Genomic DNA, 25,239 nt, shown 5'->3' on the forward strand with positions numbered 1-25,239 from the left:
TTTGAGTGGAAGGACAACTATACTGAAAGTTAGGAGGCCTATGGGCTAGCTCTGGCTTTGTTATCTACTAACTGTGACCTCAGATAAAACAGGTCACCTCACTAGTACTCATTAACCTCATCTATAAAACAGGGTTTGACCTTATGGGGTTTCTATTTTAAACTGTGTTTAGTTGAAGAGGCGTTTATAAATCAACAAACTCATTTTAAAGATACAATTGTAGACTTCAAAGAATTCTTTCTAGAATTTCCAGATCTCCCCTCTGTGCTTCCTCAGCTGTGCATGAGGACCTGTGGTTGAATGATCATCTCTCCCACATTTCTGCATCTTCTTTATCCCGAAGGACAATTAATCATTGCTAAAAATCAAGGGGGATTTGAGAGAAGTCGAGTGACTTTTTAGGTCTGTGGATTTATTCCAGTTCTGTTTTTATTTTTACTTTAGATCTTTCAGCTTGTGCCCCAACCAAAATTTACCTTGCTCCCTGAAAGTTCTGCTTTATGACTTATTGAGTAGCATTATTAATATTTCATCCGGTGATTATTTTCACTGTATTTTAGAAAGGACTGCCAAAATGTAGAGCATGGTTTTTATTACGTCTTGCAGAAAATTGATTTTTTCACACAAAGGTAGACTTAATCTTTTTTATTAATCTTAATTTAATTTAATTTTTAACATCTTTATTGGAGTATAATTGCTTTACGATGGTGTGTTAGTTTCTGCTGTATAGCAAAGTGAGTCAGCTATACGTATACATATATCCCCATATCCCCTCCCTCTTGCGTCTCCCTCCCACCCTCCCTATCCCACCCCTCTAAGTGGTCACAAAGCACAGAGCTGATCTCCCTGTGCTATGCAGCTGCTTCCCACTAGCTATCTATTTTACATTTGGTAGTGTATATATGTCCATGCCACTCTCTCACTTCATCCCAGCGTACCCTTCCCCCTTCCCGTGTCCTCAAGTCCATTCTCTATGTCTGCTAGACTTAATCTTATAGTCAACAGAGAAATAAATATTTGAAAATAAAAGCAGGAAACAGAAGGGAATTAAAATGTGCTGAGTTCTGTTATGTACCAGTTACTGTGTTTTACATGTATTATTGCATTTAATATCCACATAATCATCTGTAGTAGGTAATAATAAGAATACTACCAGTTTTCCATGGGAGGCCAGAAAGTCTTCTGGGAGCTTCCATTCCAATATTATATGTCCAACCTCCTGCATGAGAAGCCCACTTGGTACTGACCTCTCAAAGTCAATATGGCCAAATTAAGCTCATCCTTTTTCCCCAGAAGTCTTCTCTAGCCACAGGCTTTCTCATCTAAGTGATAGATAGTAATGTCCTCTTCCAGTTGTGTGGGCTAGAAACCTAGAGGTCATCCTTGCCTCCCTCATTCCTTACCCCCTCCACCCACTCCATCAGGAAATCCTGTTGACTCTCCTTCAAAAGATACCCAGCCTGGATCTGATGCCTCCTCACCAGCACTACGTGAGTCTGAGCCAACATCTCCTCTCGCCAAGAAGGCGAGCTTTCCACCTGCCTCCATCCTGGCCTCCCCTGTGGTCTCTTCCCAACCAGCAGCCAGGATGAGGCTACTGAAACAGAAGCTGTGTCAATTCTGAGCTCAAGCTCCTGTGGTGGCCCCCATTTCACTCTCAGAGTAAAAGCCGAAAAGCCTTGAGCTGCCCTGGATCCGTCCTTCCCTCCACCTCCCCACGGTACCACTCGCTGCCCCTCCATTTCTCTGCTACTAATCCTGTACTAGCCAGCGCTACTCCATCCCCACTGACCCCCTAGCAATTCCAGGAACAGCCCCTGGGAACACTCCTGCCTCAGGGCCCTAACCTTGGCCATTCCCTCTGCCTGGAACACGCTTGTCGTGCACATGACTAACCCCCTCACATCTTTCAAGATTTTGGTTACATGTCACTTTCTTAGTGAGCTCCCCTTACCGCCCCACAGCCTACGATGGCCATGGATGAGGATTCAATGACACACAATGGACAGAGGGCACCTCTGAAGGTTGGGGAAGGTGGTGGAAGGCTGGGCAGATCCTAAAGGACAGGGCAGCAGACACCCCAAAGTAGTGACTCTAGCACAACCCAGTGCGGTAGGGAAGAGCACACTATTGAAGCAGACTACTTAAGTTCAGATTCCTGTGTGTGTGTGTCAGGGTGTTTTGTTTTGTTTGTTGTTTTTTGGGTTTTGTTTATTTTTTTGTTTGTATTTTTGTTTTATACCTTTCCTTTGCTCTCATTCTTTCGCAGATATAGAGACTAAATATTGTTACTCGGTGATAGAAAAAGGGCAGGAAGAAAAAGTTTAAAAGGGACTGTTGGGGTGAGGGAAGGGAAAAAAATACCCAAGAATCAGGAATTCTGCATTCTAATCTCAGTTCTGTCACCAAACAAATGCCTTGGGCAAGTCATTCCTTAGTTTCAGTTCCCTCATCTCTAGAATAAGGAAATTATGCAAGAATCCGTAAGTTTCCCAAACCCGCTTGATCAGGAGAATGAACCTGGGAGCATTTGCAAAATGCAGATTACCCTGAATCTACCCATGAATAGTCTGATTTAATAGGTCTTGCATGAAATTCTATAGTTTGTATTTTTCACGAACTTTCCAGACAATTGTGATGATCAACCACACTTGGGGACTGCTAGATTAGATGACATTTAAGACACCTCCCATTGTATAAGATATTCGTTTACGTAAATATTATTTAATTCAGAAAACATCCCAGTTGTAATAAAATTGATTTTTATTGTATATGTGGGTGTCTCTGTCAAAAACTGCATAATATTTTCATTTTTTTCTATGGAAAATTAAGAACAATATCTAGCACAAAGTAGATTCTCAATACTTATAAATGAATAAATGGTCAGTTCCAAATGTTTAGAAAGTAAACATTTTTTAGTATCTCCTTGAGTAACCTATTTCTCATATATGTAGGGAAAAATTCAGAGTTTGTCTAGTGTCCTTCAATATTAAGAATATTTAACACAATAATCATACATAAACCAGGGCTCATAATGATAATTATACCTGAAAGTTTTTGATAATGGAGAACCATTTTTATCTTTTATAACATAGGTAAATGAGATACACGTGAAAATATAATATTCCCAAGGTGCTTTATGTGCTATGAAAATACATGATATTTTTGTGCTACCGTTGTTCTAGCTTTTTACCACCCACAGCGTCCTAATTCTTAACCTGTCAACTTTGCCAGCCTCAAATTATTGCTGGAACAACTTCTGCAGAGAATTGTATTAACCCCGAATTTTTTGAATGACCATTGTTCTTTTTGGAAACAGTGTTGCGGGTTTTGAAAGGGGTTGAACTTTGAGGCAGAGAATCTGAGATGTCATTCTGCCTTTGTGTCTCTTAACTTAATAAAATTAAGCAAGCCCTGTCACCTCTTCTGGCCTCCGATTCCTCTTCTGTGAAATGATTTCTCCATTTATTCAAGCACTATCATTCTTGTAAATAATTAGGAGGTAAGAAATTACTCACCCCCAGATTCAATTCTGAATATCCCTCCACCTCTGCCTAATACTTAGATCGCCTGTTTTTCTCATTCCCTCTGATGCTATTTGAATGTGCTACCGAGGGCCACAAAATCATATTGCTTAGAAGCAAACAGAAACAGAATTCTGTTGATACCTTCATTTTTCAACACCAGTCATTTGCGCATGTAACACAAGTCCTTGTCTCCGTGACCCTTCAGAAAGGAAAATGACAGCTCAGCATAAAGCATGTGATGTGGTCATACTAGGTACCCCCCCTCCTTAAGTCTGGGCCCAATTAGAAGTTCCATTTTATCGCTTTCATGAGAAAGTATTGTTACTAATTGGGGGTAATGCTTTGGTTTAGGCATCAGCCAGCACCTAGTAATGCCCTTGGAAAGATTCTGCCATAATTGGTGTCCTCCTGTGATATCAAAAGAACTACCCTGGAAAGAATATTTTTTAACCCCTTTTTTTAGTCACAGCTGCTTAGTTGCAGTGTTGTTAAAACAAATAATGCACAGGAAGTGAACACAGTCTTGTGTGTGTAATATGTCTTACAAAATCACATGATCAATGCTTGCATTTTATTGCTTTTTAAAGAGGATATAAATGTTAATAGTAGAAAAGTAGACTCTAGAATAGCAAGCCTATTTATTACAGTGATATTGTTTTTTATTTGTGTAGTTGATTTTCTTTTCTGAAAAGCATAAAAATAAAGTGTAACATCGTGCAAGAGCCCTGCCATACGAATTTTCTGTGAAACGCTCTTCTCACATCACTGAATTTAATGGCTGCCCCGGTGGTTCTTAGGCAATCTTCTTAAGTATCTTTTTGTTGCAGGGTAGTTACTGCATCTAATTATTGCATTCCGTTGTGTTTCAGAACAGTTGAGCATCACATACCAAGAGGGACATCGGGTTAAAAAAAAAAAAGAAAACTGCAACGTTTGGATCTTTTCCTGCTTTAGAAGCAAGAGGAATGGAAAATTGATAATCAAAGGTAAAACTGTCTCCTTTTCCCTTAAATTACATATCCCTACAGCTTCCTTTTCAGTCACCCTATGTAAAGCAACTTTTTTTTTTCTTTTTGGATTGCATGATGGAGTTTAATGAAAGTATTTCTGGCTTGTAATTCCAGGCATATTAATAGGCTGCTGACATATTCAAGTCTGTGTTGTTTTAACTCATTAGTTGCCTGTTCAGAATCTGGACCAGATGTGTTTTATATGTTTCATCTTTATTCTTGGTGTTGATCTGCAGCGGCAGAGCGGGCGGATGCCATTTTCGTAAATCTGCGGGCTGAAATGTTGTGCTTTAGGTTCAGGCATGGAATTGTGGGAGTAGATGACATAGTATCAGCTTCTTTTTTCTTGGAGTGTTGGACAGGTTTGAATTTATCACCAGAGACGTGATCAGCTTGATCTGTGTGAGGTAAGAAAGGCAATGGAAACACTTGAGGCAATGCTATGATCTCTGCTCCTTTCATTTTATTGTGTAGTTTATGGAAAGAAAAAAGAAAGGTCTCGACAATGGAAAAATCAAAAATACTACATATGTGGTGTCAGGTCTAAAGGGGATTGATACTGCTGAATATACTAACAATTGATCCTGTTTGTTTTGGTTGCTTGCCTGGGACAACTACCTGGGCATGATCCTTTATTGGCGAGCTGATCCCGAGCATTGGGGAGAGTGAATGGGGGAAGAAGCAAAGACCAAAGTAAGAGCAGGTGAATGAGTTCTCCACGGTGCACATGGAAACGTGGTCCCCCTGGGACTTCCAAGAGGATCTGGGATCCCTCCTGGAATTTCTGCCTGAAGGATGTGTGGCCAAAGCTTTATCCACTGGCTTTTTCCCCTTGGTTGTGGATTGCTCCTGGGTCATTAACTCCCCCACAGTTCTGGGCTGTGCTGGCACTTGTCATTTGTGGTAGACACTGCAAAGGCAAAGAGAATCTGAGTTGGCACAGAACCGTCCATCTGTGCAGCCATGGCTGAAATCAGAGGTGAACCAAGGGGGTGTGATGCAGGGAAGCAGAGGTGTCTGTTGTAGTTCTTTTTACTTTATTTTCAATCATCAAATAAATCACATGATCCTCCTAAATGAACTATTTCCAGGAAGAAAATGTTTTGTGTTTTAAAGACATTGAAGCGGGCTATCCAAATGGCATAGAACCAAAGGGAACTCTGTTTCAAAACTAACTTCTTCATCAATAAATTGTCCATGTTCAGAGTGAAAAGTACGTCTTGGCCCACGTGTGCATTGGGTATTATATATAGTAAGATTTGAAGTATGACCAAAATATTGGAACAGAGATAATAGAATAATATTTTATAGTACCTGTACTTATTGCTCACCGTATATTGATTTATGTACAAGAAGGTATCTGTGGAAACACAAAAATATAATTATTATCTTTCCTATTTGGAAACAACCTCATTAGCAGTGTCATTATTTGTGTGAAAGTCGTGACAAATTATGCACGTCCGAGCATAAAGTTACAAGGATGGTCAGCTGGCAACATAGATTTAACACGTTAAAGTGAATCAGGGTTCGTTTGTTTGTTTTCAGCATGAGGATAGTCAACAGATGAAAATGAAGCCAGGTAAAGGCTGTGGTTGTGTTGTGACCTAGAAGATCCTTTGTGCAGAGGAGGAATGTAATCCGTGAGCTCTCTAAGGAGCAGCTGTGAAAACAAATGAACAAGCAAACATTTCAACCGATGCAATTAACATGCAAATTCCTAATGAAGGAAATGAAAATGGGGGGGAGGAAGGAAAAGGGTAGCAGAAAGAGGCCGGGCAGGGGAACCCAGGAAGCAGTGACAGGTGGCAAGGCAGAAATGCCCAAACTGGACAGAATCAAACTATAGAATGAAGAGAATCCCACAACAGTGGAGAGATACTTCTTAGAGCAGACCTCATCCTGAGCTCAGGATGCAGACTGAGCGAATGGTCCCGGTTCACTTGAGGCCTGATAAATTCCTGGGTCATCAGAGAAAGAATCAATGACTGTGTCTTCTCACCTGAACAATGCCGTCGCCTCTCATTTGTCTTCCTTTCTGTGGTCTCATGAGACTCCAAGGTCTCCTAAATAAAAGTTCTGACCATATCTGCTCTTTGCTCAGAAAATATTTCCTAATTGACCCAACTCATCATTGTCCAAACTTCTTAATCAATATTTAAAACCTGCCACTCTAAGTTTTCGACTTATTTCTTATTCCTTGACTTCACTCACCAGTGGTCTAGACCCTTGGTTAGTACTGCAAATTCTGTGATGTATCAAGTCTTCCAAGTGATTTGGATGCATTTGGGTTCTCAAACATAAGTTGGTCTAGGACAAGACCCAATAATTTGCATTGCTAAGAAGTTCCCAGGCTGTGTTGCTGCTGTTGGTGCAGGAACCTTACTTTGAGAACCATTCCGTAAAACAAATGATCCAGTCTGGCACTACAGTTCCTACATTGCAGTTTGAACTCAAAGACTGCAATAAAAGGACTCACTTGCCAGCATCCACCATTGTGGAGAGGTGTACTAGGTTAAGTACAGGGTCTGTCTTCTGGTCAGAGACCATCTTAGCGTCATAAAGTCCCCAAGAGTAAGCTTTTTGATACATTTTTATATCCCCCACTGTGTTATAGACTCATAAATATTTGTTGGATGGATGGATGGACAGATGGATGGATAGAAGTGAAGGGAGTGAGGGAAGGTGGGAGGAACAGATAGACAGGTTTGGCAGGCAATGGTTGGTTTCAGCAGGGAACTTAACGCCTACAAAGAAACTGCTCTACAAAGAAACTGCCATTAGGGAAAGACTAATTGACATCACATGAAAACCTCCTTATTGTGTAAGACCATAGTCAATATATCAGGCATTTGATTAGGTGGAATAACTATGTATTCAGAGCCTGAGTGTCTGCGTATCAATAGTATTTTGCTCTTTAGTAAGCAGAGTCTTTCAAAAAAGACTTTTTGCCATTTGGTTGGGTACAACAGGGGGAGATATCGTTTCTATCAAGACAAATTGTACGTTTTGCTTTATAAAAGAGCCACTGGCTATGTGAAACCGGGAAATCACATCCAGTTAATAAATTCCTTTGCAAATGTCTCTTCCTGGAGTTTAAATTTTGCAGCTGCAACATCATTTGAATGTTTATTCACATTTCGGACAATTGTGCCTTCTGGTTTTTTGCTTTCTTGCATTCAAATGTGTTCGTGTATCAATGTTGCAAATTTTCTCTCTGCATCTTTTATCTGCACACATCATCCCATGATTGGCTTGGTAAATTTATCCTACTTTTCGTGCTAAAATAACTGTTCCTCCTGTCTGTTTTCTGCCTGCTCTTTGATTTTTTCCAGAAATTGGGCTGAAGGCCTGCTTTTAGAGCTCAGTGTAAAATTTATTCTGTATGTTTTTAAACCAAGTTCCCACATATTTCCTTCTGCTGTAGGTTCTGTAGTGGCATCAACTTCAAAACGCACCCTTGAAAGAGCCTCTTATAATTATGTATTAGCATAAATAATAACAATGAATGAAAACAGGAATCTCAAAAATGTATTGCATCATTCACTTTAACGGTAGAAAATTAAAATTGTCACGTCCTCCTATGGCATGCCTCATGTTAAGCTTCAGGAAAAGAATCTAGTTCCAACTTTGTTATTACCTTGATGTACATCCTTGGTTGAGTCCTTAGGCCTCAGCTACCTCCATTATAAAAAGAAGGATTTAGGATAAATGTCCCTAAAGGACTATTCTAGTTACTTATCTTGCAATCTCAGGATGCAGGTCATATGAAATGCTACTTAAAATCAGGTGTGACAGTATGAGTGAGTCAATTCATCAACTAATATGTCACCTATTTGGCAGTGAAGTTGAAAGAGCAGGGTTTTGGATACAGAAAAATCTGTGCTCAAAACCCAGCTCTTTCACTTGTTAACAGTATGAGCTTGGAGAATTTAGTGCACCCCTCTATGTACCTTAGTATCTTCATCTGTAAAATGGGGACAGTGTTGTTACCATCTGCCAGGTTGCTTTAAAGACTAGGGTTAATCTGAAAAATATCCAGCACTTATCTGCTGAGCATGGTGATCTCTAAAGACCTCTCCAGGCCTCTAAGCCGACCAGAGCCCAAACCATGGTTTTAGAGGTTAATGGAGATTCCATTCTTCTTCTCCACTATAATTCTACAAGGCTAAGAAATGTTTATCTGTGACTCTAAAAGATGAACCCAGTTTGGAAAATGTATCTGTAATTTAGTCATCTGAGACTTGGCAAGACTAATGGGAAAATTCAACCGTAGGCTTTCAGCTAGACAGGATATCTGGTTCCATGCATTGTGAGTGATTTACATAGAGCAAACAAGGCCCTTTTCATCATCAAGACCGACTCCCTCAGTGTCAAAGCTTAAAGTTTGCAAATCGCATTCTGGCTGTGTCTTGTTATGTGGCCACAGTTAGGGCAGAAGTGAAAGATTCTTCAAGACATTGGTTGAGTCTGAATAAATATTTATATGCTCTTGATTTGTATATGATTCCAGTAAGTTAAAGGTATTCCTTATTTTTTTCTTTCTTGTTCTCTGAAAAATTATGTTTATAGCCAATTTGTCTGATGCAGCCTTATACCCAGAGGCAAAAGAAATTAAATTTTGGTCAATAGATGATTCGTTTACTACAGAATTCATGCAAATATTATATATTTTTCTGCTCTTTAAATTTATTCATTTCTTTTGAGGTTGAATTGTCACTTTGGTATTGGTTAACCCCAGTCCTACCTCAGCAGAAATCCAGAGCTTTCTCCTTAATAGGGGTAGATCAATAAAGTTTTGGTGGGCTATTTCATCTATCTTAGCAGAGGATTTCATCCTGTTGTCTTCTTTACTCTTTCAGTATTTTATAAATCCTCTGCAAGGTAATGTCTTTTGAGATAAAGCTTACTATATTTTATTCTTCTATACTTTTTCGTCAGAAGTAATTTAGAGCCAAGAACTGCTGGTGCCGTTTGAGTACATTGGTTATTTTAGACACCTGTAAGATAACTAAAATCTAATTGTGGGATGTTGTGTTTGTCATGTCTCAGAGACATATGACCGTCAAGATGAAAATCATACTGATGAAGCAGTTTCAAACTCTAGGAGATATATATATATACACATACACATTCAGTGCTTGGTGATGGTAGTGGTGGAGGTGATGGTGTGATATTGTTTACTTAGACAACCCAGTCATTCACAAGAGTATAGTTATTTCTACATAGACCAATTATTACCAAAATTGGCCTTTTTTTAATGAAAAGATCTATTAAATACTCTCTGAAAGACACATATTCTCTGTTGTATGATAGAGTAATTCCTTTATTAAACAGAATATAATAGAGTTTATCACAACTCACATTTTTTTAGTATTTGTTGACACTTTAAGAATACCCAAGGACAACATTCACTATGTAGTAAAAAGACCTCAGCTTGATGAGAATTATAAGAAAAAAAGAAAAGGATGAAAGGCATGTTGGCCGAGTTTATTTCATTCTCACTGCATTTTCATCATGTGCTAGGAATTTTCACCTAAAATATTTATTTAAAAGCTACGTTTACGGAAAAGATGATACCACTTTAAACAACCAGCATTAGTGCTGGCATTTTTTTTACCATCCCAAGAGGATCTGGGAATTATAAATCAAATAATGTACAAATCTGACAAAATAATTGTAGTGATACACAATGCGTTTCTCTCTGGCACTTCAAATATTTGAGGTCTTTGTTTGTATTTATTTATGATTAAAAACGTAATAGCAAACATATGTTAAATACTTAGGTTTGTGCCCATTCAGGGGAGATATAATTTTATGTCAGCCCTTTTAGGGTCTTTGGCTGGGCCTGAAAATTAAATTGATGTAAGAAAGATCAACAGCAGAAAATTACACAAATTTATTTAATATAAGTTTTCTGTGACATGGGGTCTTCATAAGGAAATAAAGACCCAAAGAAGTAGCAGGACCTTCATGTTTATATACTAGGTTGAACAAAGAGGCAGAATTGTGGCAACCTAACTAAAATACACAGGGAAGCTAAAGGAGGATGAGTTATTTTGATAAGATCTCTTTGTACAGAATTCTCTTATCCTCTACTCTGGTGATAACAATGTTTCTTTCCTCCCAGTACAGGGAGGACATCTTTCACATGGGAGGTTTATCTCCTGCTTTTAGGAAGCAAAGGGGACAGTCAAAACACAATGTTCTACTTGTACCTGCTGTTTTTCAAATGCCTTTGACTCTAAATAATCCTCATGCCAAAGTGGCATATTTTGGGGTGGCGTATTCTGCTACCCTCCAGGCATTGTTTTGAGCACCTTCTCTGAGTTACCTCCCTTATTCCTTACTCTAAACTTTGAGAACATTTTATACAACTTAAGGGAGAAATTGACAAATCCACCATCACAGTGGGTAGATGTCAAGATATTTTTCTCCAGGATAGAGGAAACTCACAAAAAACTCACTGAAGACATAGAAGACATGAACACACACTAAGAAGCTTCATTTGATGGTCATAAGTGGACTTTTTCAATCAACAATTGGAGAATACCGATTCTTCTTAAGTTCCTGTATAATATTTTAAAATTATGTACTGAGCCATAAACCAAGACTGAAACGTACTCTCCATTTCACAGATGAAGAAACTGAGGCATAAAGAAGCTAAAGAACTTGCCAAAGAACACAAAGCTAGTACATGGCAGAGCAGGGCACAGACCCATGGCAATCAGAGCCATCTGACTGCTGCATGACCTCTCCTTACTGGTTGTCTTACAGGGGAAAAGAAAAGAGCTGGTCTTTAAGAGATAATTTAAACTTATCTATCAGGGCAAGAGGGCCAGGATTACCCCAATTTTATAGATTATATTTGAAAGCAAGGATGTGGCCAATTTGAGATGATCCAGTTGGAGTGATAGTGACACTAGATTTAGGAGAAAATTCAAACGATTTAGGAGAAAATTCAAACCATAAGTTAAAGTAGATTTAGATAATTGCTAGATGTTTAAATAGCAAAAGCGAAGCAAGAATGATGTAGTCTGAATTATTACTGTAAATTCATTCCCTTTAATAACCCAGCCCTGAATTATTGATCACATTTAGGTTCCTGTGTATGAAATAAGAAGACATCCCACTGGTGCTTCACGGTCACATCAATCTCTTATTTCCAACACTCAGCCCATAGACGCCCCCTCCCATCTTCTCCTCCCTCCTCTGCTATTCTCTGTCCCCATCTATGTCACCATGACCCACACACCCAATTGCTTAAGTTGGAAACCTGGGAGTCATCTATGAAATCACTCCTCCCCCCGCCACCATCTCTGGTAAATTTGAATGAACTTGTTGAATGAAGTTCCATATTACCCATCTAATACGTGAATGCCCAGCTAGTCGGGTGATTGCAGTCAGATTGTGGCGATCAGGCATTATGCTCTGATGTTGTCTAACGTGTTCGGGTTTCTGTCTGCACTGTTCAATTCCCTGTATGGTTTTGGTTTTTTTTTTTTTGCATTTTGTCGTGAGTGGTGGTGGGTCGTAGGTGTTGCGTGTAATGACATGCAGGGACCATCCACTGTAGAACAGCTGAGATGTTCTCTCCTCTCCATGAAGGCATTGGATTTGTTGACAAATACAGCGTATTGCCTTTGGCACACACAGCTCTCAGCAGTATTGCCCTCTTTAATTTCGTCTCCTGGGGAAAAAAAATATCACTTTCCTGGCAAGGCAGCTTTCCTAATCAAAGACTTCCTGGGTCTTAAGTAATAAGAAACTCAAATGTTTCAAACAGCAACTTATAGTGGGGCTTAACTGGGCATGTTTTTTTTTGTTGTTTTTTTTTTAAAGAAATTCACGTTCTTTTATTTATTTATTTATTTATTTATGACTGTGTTGAGTCTTCGTTTCTGTGCGAGGGCTTTCTCTAGTTGCGGCAAGTGGGGACCACTCTTCATCGCGGTGCGCGGGCCTCTCACTATTGTGGCCTCTCTTGTTGCAGAGCACAGGCTCCAGACGCGCAGGCTCAGTAATTGTGGCTCACGGGCCCAGTTGCTCCGTGGCATGTGGGATCTTCCCAGACCAGGGCTCGAACCCGTGTCCCCTGCATTGGCAGGCAGATTCTCAACCACTGCGCCACCAGGGAAGCCCTGGGCATGTATTTTAATCGCCTTTGGGGATCAAGAAACTCTAAATGTTACACATAAGAAAATATTTCATGAGGGGACACTTGGATGGTTTCATATATTTTGGTCCATTTTTATTTAAGAAAAGTTACTGGCAAAATAACGTGTCCATTGGTATTAAAAGCTTGAGTAATGTATCTCTTTCTTGACCTGTAAATTACTGCTTCTCTCCTGATAATTTTATTGTCATTATTTTTCACTTGAACCTACTTCTAGGTATGGGAAATTTTGCATAGTTAGAATATGAAGGAAGGTGCCTTGGGCAGGTAAACGGGAGGCCTGAGTTCCAATAGGATTTTAATAAGATGAACCCTGCCCCCCAACCTCCCACCCCAGGGAGACGGTTAACAGAAAAAGAGAAGAATTATGGACTGAACTACATGGAAGGCCCTCAGTTAGGAGGCAGGAGAAGAAGGAATTAGCTGAGAAGTTCAAAGAAAATCAGAGCTAGACAGTGATTAAAGCATTTTAAAACAGATCTATTCAGGACTATTGCAACAGGGCCAAACAGACCTCAGTAACGAACTGGTTTCAATTCCAAATAAAACATGGACAAGTAGGGATTTATAGCCAAGGAGCAGGTGGGAGTCAGTGGATGGAAATTACTAAGAGGCAATATCAGGAGCGAGAGAAGATTCTGGTTAAACAGACCTAATAGGATTCTTGCTAAAGGCAGACCAGGGTGATCAGGTACCAAGGGTGGAAGGTGAAGACTTTGATCAGATATCAAGGGTGATCAGTTATGGAGGGTGGGGAGTTCTGTCTAAACTGACTTAGCAAGATTCTTGGTACAACTGGATGGTGCAAGTCCAACCAGGGTGAACCTAAGGGGGAGGCCCTGAGGCTTCGAGGAGCCCAACTCCTTAATCAAAGAGAGTCTTGGTCAGAAGGGTGCAAAGAGAGCCAGGAGAACAGGGATGGTTTTCATCATGAAGGGGAAAAAGAAAGTTCCAGTGTTCAACCTAGCAAATGTAATTAATGTGCTTATGTCCTAATTCTAAATTTAGCAATTTCTTTTAAATATGGCATCTATTTTATAAGCTTGTATAACTACAAGTTGTGACATGATAAAGTCAGTCAGCCCATCTCACGTGACTTATTCATTCTTTAAAAACTGGACCACCATTCGCTCAGTATCAAAATCGTGGAGTCATCTTTCCATTCCTACTTATCTAGCCCATCCCTGGGTCCTGGTTGTTTTTTCCTTGGCTGTTTCGAATCCCTCCAGCCCTGACATGCTCTCCACCATCACTGGTCTGCCTCACGCCTCAGCCCCTGCAGAAGCACCCTTACCAAGCTTTGTGCCTCACGCTGACCTCATTCCCAAATTCCATTTTGCAAGCCGTCCTTAGATTAACCTCAAAATACCATTCCCGATATATTTTTAATAGTTGTTGTTCGCTGAGTCCTTATGGACCCAATGCCATGTTAAGTACGCTATTTCATTTAATTCCTATAACCAATTTCAAATGGTAGGTGCTACTATTACTCCTCCTTTGCAAGTGAGAAAACTGGATCTTTCAAGAGTTAGAATAACTCCCCGAAGGTTACAGCAACTAAGTAGAAAATTCTGTCTAACTCCAAAACCTGAACCCTTCACCACTGTCGCATGGTACCCTCTGTGGCCGTGTGTAAAAGAGGTGATGGTAATCAGACAGCTGGGTAAACTGCGATTGGATCGTGAAAGATTCCATTGATCTCACCCAGTGGACAGAAGCTTATTCAAGATTCTTAAGCAGGGGGTGGGGAGAAACACGATCAGATGGTGAGTAGAGTAGAGGGTGAAGGATGTGAATTGCTCCCCTTCCTGAGCCCTGGCCGTGTAGCATTTCCTGCCCTCTCTGCATGGCATGTCCTTACTGCATTTCTCTGCCTCACAAATCTCCTTCTAGACAGTCCTCTGGTGTCACCTTCCTGGAAGAGTATGCCTCTCCTCCATACCCTTATGGCCTCTGCTCGAAGCTCTTAGGGTATCGATACTCTGTTATAGATCACAGATCACTGTGCAGTGATTCACATATGATTCTCAGAAAATCTTCTTGGGGTGTTTCTAACTCCATCTCAAAGATGGGAAAGGAAGGCTCACAGAGTTGATGTTAGATAAAAGCATCTTTGCGTTACCTATGCCTGGTACCTAGTAAACGCTCAATAGATATGTAATGAGTATGTCAGCTACCTTTAACTGTGCATATATTTTATTGTATTAAAAAATTTAAACTCGTAGATAACAGGAATGAGTCTTTCCCATGTTTTTGTATCCCTCATTGTACCTCAGAATGCAGAGTGTATTGCACGAAGCAAATAAAAGTACTTGATTTATTCATCTTAATAGGTCTTCATTTTATGTTATAGGCAGACCTCAGAGACATTGAGGGTTTGGTTCCAGACCACTGCAATAAAGAAAATACCGTGATGAAATGAGTCACATGAGGTTTTGGTTTCCCAGTGCATATAAAAGTTACATACACTATACTGTAGTCTAGTAAGTGTGCAATAGCATTATGTCTTAAAAAAAAAAAAAAAAAAAAGTACAGACCTTAATAAAAGAAATACTTTATTGCTAAAAAAAAATGGCTAATCATCCTCTGAGCCTTCAGCAAGGTGTAGTAATAACATCAAAAATCACTAATCACAGATCACCCTAACAAATGTGACAATAATGAAAATGTTAGAAATACCACCATTGTGAGAATTCCCATTGTGAGAATTCCCACAATGTGACACAGAGACCCGAAGTGAGCAAATGCTATTGGAAAAATGGCACCAGTAGACTCGCTCAGCTCGGGTTGACACAAATGTTCAATTTGTAAAAAAAAAAAAAAAAAAAAAGAACACAATATCTGGGAAGTGCAATAAAGCAAAGCACAATAAAACGAGATATGCCTGTATTTTCTTCATTTCATTTTGAATGCAGGATACTTTAAAGTAGGGTTTTAAGTGAGTACTTTTTCCCAGAAATTAATACAATGCCTGGCTCTCTTGGAAGGCCATTTTTGCCCTAGAATTATATGAGGTTTGTATGCTCGATAACTATCAGACCTGGTAGAATGAAAATAGAAATGGAAATAATATTATCAACTTTTTTTGAAACTTGACCATGTAGCAGGCTTTATGCCATTCACTTTATAGACTATATTATTTTATTCTCATAATGCCCTATGGAGGAGTAGGTGTTATTTTTAGTCCCATTTTACCAATGAGCAAGGAAGGCACAGAAAAGTTAAGTAAATTACCCAAGGTCACACAGCTAGTAAATGGCAGAGCTGGAAATTGAACCCTGGCACCATGATGCAGAGTCTATGCTCATTCCCTCAATTAATGAGTATTTTTATACCCTAGACTACATCAGTCTTGGTTTTAGGTTCTAGTAGTTGGTCAGTGAATGTGTTCTTAATGATCGTGTGAGGTGTAGTTGAGGGTATTCACTGGCTGACGTATAAAAGTAGAATTATTATTTAGTGGTGGTTGACTCATTTCAATGAAAAAATCATTTTTCGAAAGCGCTTGTTCTTAGTTTTCAGATTTTACATGCTGTACTGATTCATCTGCAATTAAAAGAAAGCAATTGCAAAGTGACTAGGAAATAGTCAATTATTGTTCAAACTGCCAAGCTTCAGGAATTAGCATTCTAGAATTTGCACAAATGTTAAGCCAGGAAAAAGAAGTCATAAAACACCATTTCAACTGCTTTTGAAATTCTTCCACGTATTAGTAATTGTAGTATAATTTAAATTTTGGAATCATAGAATTTTAGACCTGGCTGGGAACATTGGGATCCTCTGGGCCAGCTTTCTATTTAATGCCAGAAGTGTTCACACACATTTAGAAAATAAGACATTTGACAAATATTCCTCTAACATTGATGTAGAGCCCATAGAAACAGTTAGTGGATTTTTTTACACTGTGGCATTACTTTGTGCCTATGGCTAGTAAGATATTAGAATACTTAGCCAGTCCAGTCCAGCAGGATCTCTTGTCACTCTTTCCTGGGACTTTCCCATGCCACCATCTGGCCCTTGGAGAAAAAACTTACCACCCTCTATCTAAAGTATTGCAGCTCTTTATATATTTTATTTTTAAATCTCAAAATTATTTCTTCTTTCATTTGTCACGTGGAATAAAATGATTGTGACCGACTAAACAACACAAACACAAAGAGCCTACATATGGTTTCCATGTCTAATAAGTAATTCTTTTCCTCCCTCCCTCCCTCCCTCTCTCTCTCCCTCCCTCCCTCTCTCTCTCCCTCCCTCCCTCTCTCTCTCCCTCCCTCCCTCTCTCTCTCTCCCTCCCTCCCTCTCCCTCCCTCCCTCTCCCTCCCTCTCCTCCCTCTCCCTCCCTCTCCCTCCCTCTCTCTCCCTCTCTCTCTCTCTCACACACACACACACACACACACACACACACAACACACACAACACACGCATGCATGCAGTTGTTCCTGAAGCTGATAAACTGGGCACCATAATGGTCTTTCTGTGCAAAATCTGAGTGTTGGCAGTTGCCCTAAGATACAAACAATGTTGCATAATGTATTTGTGAGGAAAGACATAGTAGTGTTGTTTATGATCATTTAAAGACATAATTTATTAGTATCCCATAGACTTGTGACTATGGTTTTTGAATAGAATCAGATGCAAATAGTCCCTTCTTCAGTAAATCCTTCCCCATGTGGCCCCTGCCCTCTCGCCACCCTTTCTCCTGATCCCTCCCACTGGCTACCTCCTCATCGACCAGGGGGACCATTTCCTCACAGGTTTTACCAAGGGCCAACTTCTTGCCACTCCTTCTTCCCAGACACTCCCTGGTCTTTTTCCTGCCTCCAGTGTCCTCCTTTAGGTCTTTGTTAAAATGCTGTCTTCTCAGAGTAGCCTTCCCTGACCACCCTTTAATGTCTATGTCAGCTCCCTTTTTGTTGACATTTGTGACACTCATCACAACATGCAGTTCTCCCGTTGTCCACCTATGTGTTACGTGTGTTTGCATATGTGTGTGTGCGTGCATGTGTGCAGGGGTTGTACCTTCTTTTCTACTTGGATGTAAATTTCCTAAGGTCAAGGACGGAATCTGTCTTGTTCACCAGTGTTTTTCTAGTTTCTAATATAGTGCTCAATCAATAAATATCAAATAAATGAATGTCCTGAAATTAGAAGTGTTGAAATGGTTAGAGGTATTAATGAGCATTCAAATGTCATTGGGATCTTTACCCAATTTCGCTGACACCAATTATGCATTCATTTATTAACTGATCACTTATCATTGAATAATCGTTATTCCAGGTGCTGTGTACGTATGTCCCTCTCCTTCATGAGCAGTGATGTGGGTGTATTTGTGTCAGTGATGCCTCTGCAATTATACTTATTCGGAAAATTTGGGAAATAAGAAATAATTGTGTAACTGAGGACGGTGTTTTAGATTACATACTTTAAGAGCAGCCTGAAAGACCAACAGGGAGGGAAGGCATTTGATGTTCTTAAAATGAAATCAGATGGACTCTAGTGGTGGAAATCCCAGTGTTTGAGAATGTTTAGACATGATAGAAAGGCACCTGAATGATGGTGTGATTAAACGTTTCCAAGCAAATATAATGAGGCTTCTGTTTAGCATGCTGTGGAGAGTGCCCAGAATGTCCTATTCGGATATGGAATAAATAGTTCAGGATGGTACTGATCATGTTGTATCATTAAGTGTCAGAAATAATTGTTTACCTGGCGGTCAGAACACTTTGAAACATGATTTTAGAGATTCTTACGTCATCTCTTCCAATCACTATCTCAGAAAGAAATGATTTGCGTAAGGAATCGCACCTGTTATGAAATTGCCATAGACTGAATCCCATAGTCCTAGCGCTCTTCATGAAGCCAGTGCCAAAGTGGGCGGCGGGTGGAAGGCTCATCAGGTAGAGTGGTCAGAGGCAATTTAAAATGGTCCACAACTTCCACTGATCCTTCCTCACATTCCTGTGAGCCAGACGTCTCAGGGGAGGCTGATCAGCATCCTTGTGGTCACGGAGACCTGTGTGTCTGTGAAGATACAGACTAGCCTGTGTGGGTGATGGACCAGTGTACATGACACCTCATCCCAGGAGGCACCACTATTTCCCACCCTCTTCTTCAAGATTAGGGAAAAGGAGAAGAGTTGCCCAGCGTGGCCTCACAGGATTTTTGTAGAGCAGACAAGAGACAGACTGCTGAGATGTTAGTTACTGCAAGTGGTCCTCTTTCTGTCCGCTGCATGCTTACCCAGCCCGTACATACAGTAGCTCTAAAGCCTCTTCCTTTCTTCATGCCCTCATTTCCCTGTTAGTTTTTCTTTCTGTGGAACTTACAGAAGGGACATATTCGTTTCTTGTGCTGCATGCAATGAGTCGTAATTTAGCCATCGCATTTCGGCTAAATTTGGAGAGCACAGTTGTGCTACGGGATGGCCTTTGACAGCAAATGCCTCTCCATCCCTTCCCCTACCAAGCGAAGAAGCGTCTGCCGAAGCTATAGGCTCTTTATTCTGAACATAGCCTTCAAATACCGAGCATAACCTTTAGATGGAAAATTTGCAAGCATTTTGGGAAAACTCAAAAGAAGACTTATTTCCAGTTTTTACCACCACTTAGCAATTCAGTTGGGTCATTGGAGCACCATCATCTTCTGTGGCCCAAAATGTCAAGTTGAAAGTCAAGAGCTCTTGCATTTGTTTCTTGCGCGACCATTGACTGTGCTTGACCTTGGGCATGTATTTTGCCCTCCACTTCAGTAAATGTGCCTGGCTGCAGAGCTTTTGTGAATTAACTTGGATTTTTTGCTGATGTCACGCTCTGTTTTCCTGCTTTTCCATGGCAATATTGTCTTTTAAGGCTCTGCTTGTCTTTGTGAGGACTCAGCCATTTCTCTTGTTCCCATTTATCATGCTTTTCTTCTCTACTCATTTGAATAACATGAGACTGTAAAGCATTTAGAAAACAGAAAGTGACCTAAATGATAAGTAGTTATAGTCATGTTTTTCATGTGTGAAATCAGCAGTTACAGGAGATACGTAATTGCCTCTAGTGCCTGAGAATGCTGTTGTTACAAGAAACCCAGTGGTGGTCTTGGGGGAAAATACTAGGCAGCTAACAAAGGAGAAAATTTCCCATTAAAAATAAGGTTTATCCCAAACTCAACATGCTTTTGAAAAAACTCGGTCTTGCTGTGAACTATTGTATGATGATTTCTTTTAACACTTGAAGTTCTTTTATGCCATCTTGAACCATGCCAAATGAATTTTCTAGATGTGTTTCTCTTCACGGTGATTAGAAAATTTAAGTCAATAAGCCAAGAAATTACATATGAAAACTTACCACAGCTGGTACCATATGTGGGATTAGAATCTTTAAAATCTATCTCTCAGGTCGTATTTTTTTTTTTTTGAGGTCTTAATTTACTATTATATTAGAAGAGAAATTAGCAACAAAATAGTATTTTTTTTTAAATTTATTTATTTATTTTTGGCTGTGTTGGGTCTTCGTTTCTGTGCGAGGGCTTTCTCTAGTTGCGGCGAGTGGGGGCCACTCTTCATCGCGGTGCGCGGGCCTCTCACCCGTCGCGGCCTCTCTTGTTGCGGAGCACAGGCTCCAGACGCACAGGCTCAGTAGTTGTGGCTCACGGGCTCAGTTGCTCCACGGCATGTGGGATCTTCCCAGACCAGGGCTCGAACCCATGTCCCCTGCATTGGCAGGCAGATTCTTAACCACTGCGCCACCAGGGAAGCCCCAACAAAATAGTATTTTAATATCTGTTTTTCTATTTTATAGCAAATATATGATCCTCACAATTGTGCTCAATTATGCTCTTCAGATAAAACTTTTTTTTTTTTCCTGAAAAACCATCAAGTTGATTGCTAGTGAGCTACACGAGTCCGGTAATACCAATTTTGCTCCGTGACGTCAGTTGACATTTTTTGTTTCATCGATGAATCAAATAAATAAATGCTTCCAAATGTTTCTTCTGTTCTCATTTCTCTGAATCCAAGATCTTCTTTTTACCTACTTTCCCCCCTCCCTCTTTCCCCTGTTGCATTTCTCTGCCCCTCCATTTTTACAGTAAAATCTGACTAATGATTACGAGAAGGGTGTCAATAGTCAACATCCTGATAGGTTAGTAAGAAGAAATTAAATATGTTTTTCCTTTTGGACAAATATTTTTTTCTTTTTAAAATGTACTGGTGGCTACAAATCTATTTTCTATACAGTACCACATCCTACTTTGCACAGAGTGAATGTAGGTAGGTACCTGGCTTTTGAATAACCTTGAGGATGTATGGTAGCCCGTGTTGATGATCAAAATTTCCACCTTTATATTTTCAACTCAGATGGCTTCTTCTAGATCCTTTCCTGAAACAATATAATTGTTCCTAGAAATTTCAGCTGATACTAGAGTATTCTGGGTCAAATGACTAGGAATACAGAAGTATTATTATGCAAATCTTTGTCTTTAAGGTAGAGCCAAAAGGCAGCTGCTGTAAATGGACAGAAAAATCAAGCAAAGAAAATTCATCTTCTGGACATAATGTTAGGCTCCCTTTTGCTATTTCTTGTAGGATGTTTCTGTTTTTCTCTTGAGGGGGGGAAATGGTTTCATTAATCTGGGACAGCTCTCTGTAGAGGTTTTATCCTTTTTAGAGGTTGCCTTTGAAAAGTTGCTTTGATATCTGTATATTTGGGTTTCTATGACTTAAAACTAAAAAAAATTTTCAGCACCATATGTAACCCGTTAAGAGTCATAGGGTTGCTACAGTGAGCTTACACAACACATTCATGGCAGGTCAGGGAAAAAGCTATTTTATGGGTTTTAAGCACCTTATATATCCTTAAAAGGAACTTGCAAAAAGACACACATCTCTATTTTTTAGAACTATAAATGCATGGATAAAATACATAGGCACATATACTGTATACTTACACTATATGTGTATATGTTTATTTGTATGTGTGTGTATCATATATGTATTTGGGCAACTATATAATCAAAAGAAATAAGTGTGGTGATGTTTAAAAATATGCTATTGCAAGTGCTTTATGTCTTTTTGCATGGTATTTAACAGGTTAACCCTGGGCTTTTATGAGCTTCGTATTTTACAGAGAGATGATCCTAGACGTTGTCCCTTTGTAATTGTGAGCCAATGAGGTCGTGCACAGCCAAGATGCCTACTGCAATCTGCACTTAAAGGCAATGCAAAGTCAGCTCAGAGACAGTGTTTAATAATGGCAGAGAGATCCGCTCTATCCATCTTTGCAATCAGTTTTATTTATTTTTTAATGTGATCCCCGCCCCCATCCATGAGAGGATTCACTTTCAGAAAGCTACAGCTGTGTCCGTGCTCTGCGTGCACTATCTTGGCCAGGTGCTTCTAATTGCAGGCTTCCGAGGAGAAGCCCAAGCCCAGCTGTGCTGGGATTGATTCCTGCCACCATGGGAAACTGGAGAGAAAGCCTGAACTAGGTCAGAAAATGGCCTCCCTCAGCAAGTCTCACTGACTCTGGCTGGTGCCCTTGTTTCCTGGTTTGCTGCTACCTTGTCCCTTGGTCTCCGTGGTTCCTGGCCTCGTGATTCCAGTCACGCTGGCCCTGTAGACCTGATAGCACCCACCTGTGGACCCAGCTCCCTGCTCTTGACTTTGAGAGAAATTCTTGGCCCCAGACCAAGACATACAGAGCAGTAAATCTCCGGCCAGGAAACAAGTCGCTCTGTATCTAGTCTCATTTACTTGGCAGCTTGAATCGAGTTTCTTCAGTGTCCCTCAGTTTTCCCTGTGATTAGGGTTCATGCCCTGGGATTAGCGATTTTTTTGAGTTCCCGGCTCAGCCTTCCTGGGTGACTGCATTTCCTGGCTCTGTCCATAGTCCTTAAAGACCTTGCCCTTGAGTCTCCATTATTCCAGTCCTATTTCTGCACAGCCAGATACAGGGGCTGGGTTTTTGCTAATACTGTTTGGGTCTCTGCGATCCTTAACAACACAATTTGAGACCAGCCTGTTGTCCCTAATGCTTGGAATGTTCTTTTTTTGTGTGTGTGTGGTCTGGTCAGTTGCTCTGTATCTGTTATGACTCAGCTCGGGCATCAGTGCATGAAGCCTTCTCTGACCTCTCTCTGTACCCCACATCCCTACTGCTAGACTAGGCTAGGTGCTCTTTGCCTGTGCCCTCCTCATGGCTTGTGCACACTTCAAACATGGGCTGTGAGTTATATTATAATCATTTATTTACATGTTTTTCACTTCCCTGCCACACACACTGGTCTGTGTGTCTCCTGGTGCCAGGGACAAGGATGTGATTTTTAAATGTTTCTTGAGTGAATGAATAAATCTTCAGATGTGTGTTTCTGTGCGCTAAGTCTATATACCATAGAGGACCCTTTGCCTCGCTCCTATATATTGACCTCCAAGCTTCATCCAACTATCACTAGCCTTTGCTGGCCATCATCTGTTCTTAAGCTATGACACTTGAGCACCAACTTAGACCACATGCTTGCTTGTCTGATGCCCTATGACCCAATTCCCATGTGCCTTGTCATGCCCATTCTGGCTAGTTGTGGATGGTCTCCACAAGGTCCGTTGAAGTTCCTACTTCTGTTGACAATAGCTAAATACCTGGGACTGACGCTTTCTCTGTCTCAGGCTAGGAAATAATCCATATCAGGATAATGTGATTCTTGTGAACTCTGAACCCTTGAAAGAACATGCCAAGCCCTAGACCTTCCTCTTCAATCAGAAAATAAAAAGTATTGAATGAATCACCTTTAACAGTGATTATCGAGATAGCAAAATATTTTACGGCAAATAGTTACTGAAAATTCAGGACCATTATTTCAAAGTGAGCGACGGTGTCAGCTAAGACCCAGGTTCTCTCTGGGGTCATAAGCTGTTTTGGTTCTTGCGAGCCAGAGGCCCTGCTCTGTCATTGCTTCAAGATCTGGGACCCAAAATACCGTAGATCTTCCTTTCCTCAACCACACCAAAATTCCATATCCTAAGCGACTTACAGTTGGTGAGAGATAAGACTACCTTTAGAGACAGTATTCAACCATTTTTCCCAATAATATTATATTTTGACTATGTTCCTTTTGGGGACAAAAATCAACCCACATCTTGTCATCAGGAATCTTCCTTGTACCTAGCATTCTTTTGGGATTTGGCCCAAAATCTCTGTGAAAAGTTGACTTAGATTTAGGCACTGAGGAAGGGACAGTTTACCTTGACTTTTTGTGAAGGTCAGTGGCTGACGAGTTTCCAGAACCTCTTCGGTCATAATCTGTTCAGTCAGTGACTCTAGGTATTTCCTGTGAGGTTCAAGAGCAGCGTCACCATTTCTAATTGCTCTGCCCACCTGGGCACTTAGGATCCCTCGGTGATAAGAGGTAGACATTACTTGAGATTCTCACTTTGATGTGTTCCTGCCACAACATGGTTTCTCTCCCACATTCTGAGTTGATTCTAATAAAATCTACCCATTTTTCCTTCAGTGCACTTCGGGGATTCTGCTTTTGCTGTTTCCTCAGCCCAGAATGTTCTCACTGGCAATTCCTTCTCACGCTCAGGTCTCGGGTGAACGTCTCCAAGAAAGCTTCCCGTAATGGCCCAACTACAGTGCCCCCGCCCCCCGACTCTCCACCCCAACTCACCCCAGCCCTGCTTTAGACACGTTCAGTCACATCATCCTGCTGACTTTTTTCCTAACACTTATCATAACGTGAAATCATCTTGTGTTTACTTGTTAACTGCCTGTCCATACCTCCTCCAACCACCACTATTAGAATGTGAGTGCTGAGAATGGGAAGCATGTTTATCTTGTCTTCTGCGATATACCCAGTTTCTACCAAAGTGCCCAGCCTACTGTAATCATTCAATGTGTATGTATTGAATGAATAAAAGAAATAAATAAAGGGGGGTAGGGTAAGAGGAGGGAGAGAGACAGAGACGAAGGGAGGGAGGGAGGAAGGCAAGAAGGGAGGAAGGAAGGAAGGAAGGAAGGAAGGAAGGAAGGAATTATGAATGTTTCGTTTTCATGACTGAGGATTTTGTATTTGGAAGAAAAAGAACCTGTGGAAATGACAACCAGTTGCTCTACCATTTGTTGATGTCTTCTTTTGTTGGGAGGAATCTTCAGCCCTCCCTAGCTGCTTGGAGCACAGATCTCATTCTTAAATGTCCATCATTGCTGAACTAACACTGCATATCTTACAATTACCAGTTATCTCTGTGATTCACTTCAAGATTCATCTGTGGACAACGAGTTTGAAAAGTTAGGAGTGATGTGAAATTCACCTCTCTTACTGGCTTTCTGTCGTGACATGGTTACACACAGAACCATGTGTAACCATGTATTGTCTGATTGTTTCCTTCGCCATAAAGCCTTTAACTTCAGCTTTTCTACCAGTCAGTGACTGGATGACCTGTAGCAATTTAATGGGGCATGCTGACATATTTAGTAGCAGCTCACTGCTCTTTTTAACAATTGGTAACATTGTGTGAACAACTAGAGGCTTAATTTTATGGGTGGTT

At 40.5% G+C, this 25,239-nt stretch overlaps 1 protein-coding gene across 4 annotated transcripts in view; it reads left to right on the forward strand.

Moving 5' to 3' along the window:
• Positions 1-25,239, forward strand: part of DLGAP1 (DLG associated protein 1) — an 869,846-nt gene that overhangs the window by 308,891 nt on the left and 535,716 nt on the right. For 2 of the 4 annotated variants that reach the window (XM_036822899.1, XM_036822903.1), the window contains exon 3: positions 4,397-4,513. The gene's annotated coding sequence lies outside the window, so the exon portion shown is untranslated. The remainder of the gene's footprint in view (positions 1-4,396; positions 4,514-25,239) is intronic. The other 2 variants (XM_036822900.1, XM_036822901.1) reach the window with 1 other exon arrangement.

Source organism: Balaenoptera musculus, chromosome 14 (assembly GCF_009873245.2).
Source record: "Balaenoptera musculus isolate JJ_BM4_2016_0621 chromosome 14, mBalMus1.pri.v3, whole genome shotgun sequence".
Classification (NCBI taxonomy): Eukaryota; Metazoa; Chordata; class Mammalia; order Artiodactyla; family Balaenopteridae; genus Balaenoptera; species Balaenoptera musculus.